Source organism: Nelumbo nucifera, chromosome 6 (assembly GCF_055504915.1).
Source record: "Nelumbo nucifera cultivar China Antique chromosome 6, China Antique-T2T, whole genome shotgun sequence".
In the NCBI taxonomy this organism is placed as follows: Eukaryota; Viridiplantae; Streptophyta; class Magnoliopsida; order Proteales; family Nelumbonaceae; genus Nelumbo; species Nelumbo nucifera.
Window position 1 is genome coordinate 5,002,658 of NC_142654.1, and position 6,540 is coordinate 5,009,197.

Below are 6,540 nucleotides of genomic sequence, written 5' to 3' on the forward strand. Positions count from 1 at the left end.
ACTTGACTAACAAGCATCATTAATTTACTATTTTACCCCTCATTATCTCTTACTTTGATTTCTTCCTCTTGGATGGCTTTTCCCTTTGCTCTGCCGCGTTCCGCCCTATTCCTATCTCCTTATCTCGTCCCATCTATGGTCTCTCTCCTTTGTCTCCTCCCATCTATCGTCTTTCTTCCTCTTCAATGGGCTTGTCCCGTCAATCGATCACGCACGGTTTCTTCTAGCTTCAGCGGTGCAGCTCAATTCTTTTGCCGTTCTGGAATCGAAGTGGTGGGTTCGATCATGTCTTCGACTATCAATCGTTCACCTTCCAGGCTTTCACAATAACTGTGAAATCGTGAAATCGCTCGAGTGTCGTAGGTTGCTCTTCTACCTTCAACTGCTGCTCTCCATTTTCAGTAACTGTGAAATGTTAGTTCAAGTGCTTCACAATCTTAGAACTCCATCTCAGAAGGCTTAGGACTTTGAGCTGCGTTCTGAACTACTTAGTGAATGAACAAAATAATCACGGTTGCACAGAGGAACGTGTAATCAGGATTATATTCCTATACATCTACCTCCTCTTTTTCAGCTAAGAAGCAATTGGATTAAAGCAGGACGCAAAAGGCGAAACCATTAACACATTGATACATCACCACATCGACAAAACCCTCAATCATCTCTCCGATCACCCTCTCCGGAACACCTCATCAGACTAGAAACTTTTACAGAGCAATCCGATCACAACGGAAAAGGGGGATCGGATTAGATAAGAACAAGGGACTGGTGGCCGACGCGCATCTATTGTCGGCAACTGTAATGGGTGAGAAAACCGGAGATATGATAAGGAATTACCTCTTCTCTGACCCTAATCCAACAGGTGAACAAAGGTTGGGATTCAACCATCACCGGTGGTGGCAGCCTTTAGCTCCCGAGGCCCGAATACGATTACGCTGAAAATACTTAAACCCAATCTGATCGCGCCAGGTGTGGTCTGGTGTGGTAGGTCCAACTGGGTTATCCATGGATTCGAGGCACGTGAATTTCAACAGGTATGTCCTTGTCGTGCCTGCATGTGGATCTCGTATCTGCCCTGGATCCTAATCTCGTCTACGACATCACAATCGATGATGTACACCTCCCTGCAGATTAATAGCGTAGCGAGGAGAAACTTCACGTGCGATGCCACCAAGAAATACAGCGTCACTGATCTCGACTACCCTTCCTTCGCCGTTCCGTTTGACACCGCATAGAGTTGAGGAACTGCCGCTACGACTTGAATCCATGGAGACGAAGTTAGAGACGAAGAATAATGCTTTCGATTGACATTTCAGCTCGATGGAGGTAAGAAAGAGAGAGAGAGAAAATGAGGAACGATGATGGGGAGAGGAGAAGGGAAAGGGGAAGATCGCTGATTGCCATCGCTGTTTGGGACGATGAACAGTAAATTACCCATAAAATTATGTTTAATAAGGCTGATTCAGGGGTATTTTAATCATGAAAATTGCATTTGTGCTGATGTAGGCAATTTCTGTGGAGGAACATTAAAAAACTTACTGATATGGTGAGTGTTAGGACGTTTTAAGAAATTATACCGAGTTTAAAAGAATTCATAAAAAGTATTGTGAGTTTTGGACAATATCCCCCCAAAAAAAGCTTTTAAAACAAGCTTGTTCCTTTCTCAGACAGTGAAGGAAGCAAGAATCTAGAGAATCAGAATTTTGGAAACATTTTGACCTTTGGGCTGTATTTGGCTGCAGTGCACATTTATTTGCGCTGATGCAAAATTATGGTAGTGCAAATTGTTTGGGTATAAGTTTTGATTTATTTTTGTTTTAAATTTTATCTTACTTTATTTATTTGTAATAAAATAAAGTAAAACGTAAAACAAAATTAAATCAAAATTTACATTTTTTTTTCATTTGCACTTCCATACACTTGTACTAATGCAAATAAAATTGCAATGCAACTCGATAAATGTGATCACGGCTTGATCACAGAATATTCTGAGGGTATCTGCACTTCCCAGTGGTTGGTCCATAACATCCAACCACAACGCGCTGTCTTCTCTTACATGTTACATCCATACCTACTGTTCCTTCAACTTTACTTCATTTTGACTTCTTTTTCTCTCACTAATAAACTTTTTTGTTTGTTTTCTCGATGGGATTCTATGCTTTTCTCGTCTATTCTTGTTTGTGTTTGGTATTCTATCATTTAAATAAAAGCACTTATTCTTATACACGATCCCCACCTTTCCACGTGTGAATATAAAATTGGGACCTCAGGTCAGATTGGATGCAGGTTTGCCTTCATCTTAACCCCCACCGACTTGATAACATGTAGTTTTCATTTCTCAAAACTGACCACACCATATAGGATTCAACCCGAATACTAACCCGACTCAACTTACAACACGCTTCCAAAATTCAGTAATTATTAATTTAAGCTGGTATTTGGTTCATGGGTTTGAAGGTACCATTTCAAAACAAAAACCATTTCAATTTAAAATAAAGAAGAAATTTAAACTTTATGTTATCGGGATAAAAGTCATACCAAATGAAAATAATGGCAATGCAATGGGCCAAGATAATGAAACTTGAATCCGAACAGAATCTAAGACTGTATTTGGAATCAATGTAAAATGTCATCGGTGTAAAAATATATTGATGACATTTTATATTGAACCATGAAAATGACTGCTGTTTTTTAAAAAGCATGATGGGTGAAGAGTATAAAATTCACATTTGATAGGTTTTAATCCATCCAAATGTATATAAAACTGAATTCGAGTAGAGATTTATGTCAATCATGATTACACTCTTCTTTTAAATGCTGACAAAATTAAAATTTCAAATATAACCTAAGTGACATCAAAACCCTAACCCGAACTGAACGTTGACTTGGGTTGATGAAACAAAACCCTGACCCAACCTAACACCCAAACAAAACCTGACAAGTTGACCCTAACGGGTCGAGGTTGGTTTACCATTTACCCAGATCCATCGGCATCCTTAGTTATACCACTCACTCTGGCTCTCAAAGATTTGGGAGGGCTGAGGTGAAGATTTAGCTAAGATGGCTTAGATGATCTGAAGCACTCCACATCCCTCCCTAGCTATAACCACCCACTCTGGCTTTCAAGCATAATTGCTTCTGGCTTTATGAGGTGGGTCCCATACAAACAGCTCATAAACTATCTGAGGTGAAAAAACTAGAGGAAGTCAGCTGTAAGTCATATGATAGGCTACCCAGTTCAATTTCTGCATCAATTGTTGAACTTGTAGTTCAGCCCTCTCAAGTCTCAAACGGCCCCGAACAACTGATTTGGGCTATTCGGCTTCTTAAAGACTGTCCGTGTGGGACCCACCTCGGAAAGTCAGAAGTGGCTGCTCTGCAGGTTTCATCCTTCCCAGCTCCCACCCAAACGGGCACTAACTCTCCGTTTCCATCTTTGCACGCGAGATGGAAGAGGCTCGTTTTTGCAGAACAGGTGTCTTCCTATGATTGGAAGAACACGAAAGAGAACAGTGAAGGAAAACAGAAGATCTGTTCGCGGGTCTCAGTCTCCAAATCTGGACCAAAGCCAAAGTCGAAAATCGAAATCTATTTGGTAACTGTAAACTTGTAAAGTGAGCTCACCCATTCAAGCTGGAGCGATAGCAGTCTTAACAAGGTTTAAAGCTTACCTCTGTTTTAAGTGGTTCATTTTTTTGCTGGTAAGTGATTGCCAATCTCTAGTGATCGCAGTGAACAAATTCTCCTCTCCACCTGCTGTTATTTCTTTTCCATCCACCATCAAAATTCAAGAGAACTTAACCTGGATTCAGAGCTCTCTCTTCTACCTTCTTTTCCAAAATAACAGGACGAGGAGGAGGAGGAGGAGGAGGAGAAGCAAAATTTTCTTGAATGGGTACTGCTTCTCTTTCCATCTTAGGTCCATCCAAGCCTACATCAGCAGCAGCAGAGGACGAAGACCCTTCAAACCCATCAACAGCCCTTCTCTCTAACGTTGAATCCTCCACTCCTCCTCAGAATCCTACCACAACCATCCTCTTTGTTACCCTCATCATCATCACATGCTTGTCCCTCCTTGCCTCCGGCGTCTTCGCCTTTCTCTTCTTCTCCTCCTCCTCTTCTTCTAAGTCCTCCCAAGTATTACATAATAACACTGAGTCAACCGCCCGCCCCCTCACCAAGCTTGAGCATCCCGTCGTTCTCCTAATTTCCACCGATGGGTTCCGATTTGGGTATCAATTCAAGACCCCGACTCCCAACATCGGTCGTCTTATCGCCAATGGCACCGAAGCCGAGACGGGCTTGATCCCAGTTTTCCCGACGCTTACATTCCCCAACCATTACTCAATTGCCACGGGGCTATACCCTGCTTCCCATGGCATCGTCAACAACCATTTCATCGAGCCCAGCACCGGCGATGTGTTCTACATGAAAAGACATGAACCCAAATGGTGGTTAGGCGAGCCGCTCTGGGAGACCGTCGTCAATCATGGACTCAAGGCCGCCACCTATTTCTGGCCCGGTTCTGAGGTTCACAAAGGCTTATGGGATTGCCCTGTCAACTACTGCAAAGTCTTTAATGATTCTGTATCCTTCGAAGAACGGGTTGATTCTGTTCTGAAATTCTTTGATCTTCCTAGTAGTGAGATTCCTGATTTTATGACGCTATATTTTGAGGACCCAGATACTCAAGGTCACAAGGTTGGAGCTGATGATCCACGGATTACAGAAGCGGTTGCACATATTGATAAAATGATTGGGAGGTTGATCGAAGGGCTAGAGAAGAGAGGGGTTTTCGAGGATGTCACAATACTCTTACTGGGGGATCATGGGATGGTCGGCACCTGTGATGGGAAGCTCATTTTTCTTGATGATTTGGCTCCTTGGATTAATATTCCCAAGGATTGGGTCCAATCCTATACTCCTTTGCTTTCAATTTGGCCTCCTGCCGGTGTCTCTCCCTCGGATGTCGTCGCCAAGATGACAGAAGGATTGAATTCAGGGAAGGTTGAGAATGGGATGAACCTCAAGGTGTTTCTCAAGGAGGACCTGCCTCAACGACTCCATTACGTGGGGAGCGATCGAATCTCACCTATAATAGGACTAATTGAGGAAGGATTCAAAGTGAAGCAGAAAAGATCGAAGGGAAAAGAATGTGGAGGAGCACATGGGTATGACAATGCATTCTTCTCGATGAGAAGCATATTCATCGGCCACGGACCTCAGTTTGCAAGGGGTCGCAAGGTCCCATCTTTTGAGAATATTCAGATATACAATTTGGTCACTTCGATTCTTAAGATACAGGGAGCTTCCAACAACGGGACAGTGTCATTTCCAAACTCTATTCTTTTACCACCCCCCTGAAATCAATCCTTCCGGCATGTGTGGAGTTGTCAATTGCAACAGGATGGATTGTCACCGTTATGTGTTTTTCTAGCTCAGTTTATCATCATTGCTAAGCGATATTTGTGGAAATAAATAAGACCAGGTATCAGATGGAAGACTGTAAGTAGCCCGGGAACTCCAAAAGATCTGTTCTTAGTTATTGGTAGTTTCATTATGGTTCACATCACTAAAAGTCTCTCACTTCAACCTTCACATTGAATTGTATCTTATACAGGAAATGCTAGAAAGGGACCTAAAATAGATTCATAGTGGTAGGAGTTTTGTAAAATGATGTCTTTTTAAAATATTATGAATGAAACGACCCTCTGGTTATTTTTTGACTTCATATCATCTTTGCTTCCTTAATTTCTACTTCCTGCAATTCCAATTCGAGATGCATGACTGCAAATTGCAGTCAATAGACAAGGATTATTCCAAGTTGTTTGTTGCTTTAGTTATGAGGGCTGTACCAGAGTTACCTTGGAACAGGTTGGACTCTAGATATTTGATTGTTTACATGTTTTTATTAGTAAACCCACTTTAAATGGATTTAACAGTCCAGAGCATCCAAGATATCCATTTTCTACCTTGTGAAGCACAACCCTATAAATTGCTGATTTACCCGATTACTTTTCGAACTTTCCTTCTCCTCAATGGCTTGTTTTTCCTGGTCTATATCTTGTCTTTGAGCTATGTTTTGGTTTATTAAATTTTTGACAACCTCAAAGAAATGGGAGAATGAATAGACATGCATGTACACACTGAGAAATGCACATGATGTAATTTAAGGTCATTGCTTTGATACCAATTTAGGTGGGGGCAACTATGACTGGTGAGGCTAGTAAGGTATTGATTGGCTAGATAAGGTTCAAGGATGATTCTAGAATTAAAGGGGAGGATTAATGGGGGTTAGGAAGGTTATAGGCTAAATTGTTGAGAACTTTAGATTCTTTCCAAGACTGAGAAAATAGAAAATTTTAAAACTAAATGTAGCGATGGATTTTTTATTGAAACTTTGTTAAGAAATTTAGGATGATTGATTGTATGGGACAATTTAATTTGAAAGTACCCTGAACAAATTTTTTATAGAAGGACAACAAAAATCCCTTTTGTAAGAGAAATGATAATGTAGACTCAGACTCTAATTCAAAAATC

General features: G+C 41.2%; 1 pseudogene across 1 annotated transcript; it reads left to right on the plus strand.

Moving 5' to 3' along the window:
• The first annotated feature begins 3,495 nt into the window (after positions 1-3,495).
• On the plus strand, positions 3,496-5,731 carry LOC104586602 (nucleotide pyrophosphatase/phosphodiesterase 1 pseudogene; annotated as a pseudogene). Its single transcript, XR_016077469.1, has one exon. The product of XR_016077469.1 is annotated as a nucleotide pyrophosphatase/phosphodiesterase 1 pseudogene (transcript).
• The last annotated feature ends 809 nt before the right edge of the window (positions 5,732-6,540 follow it).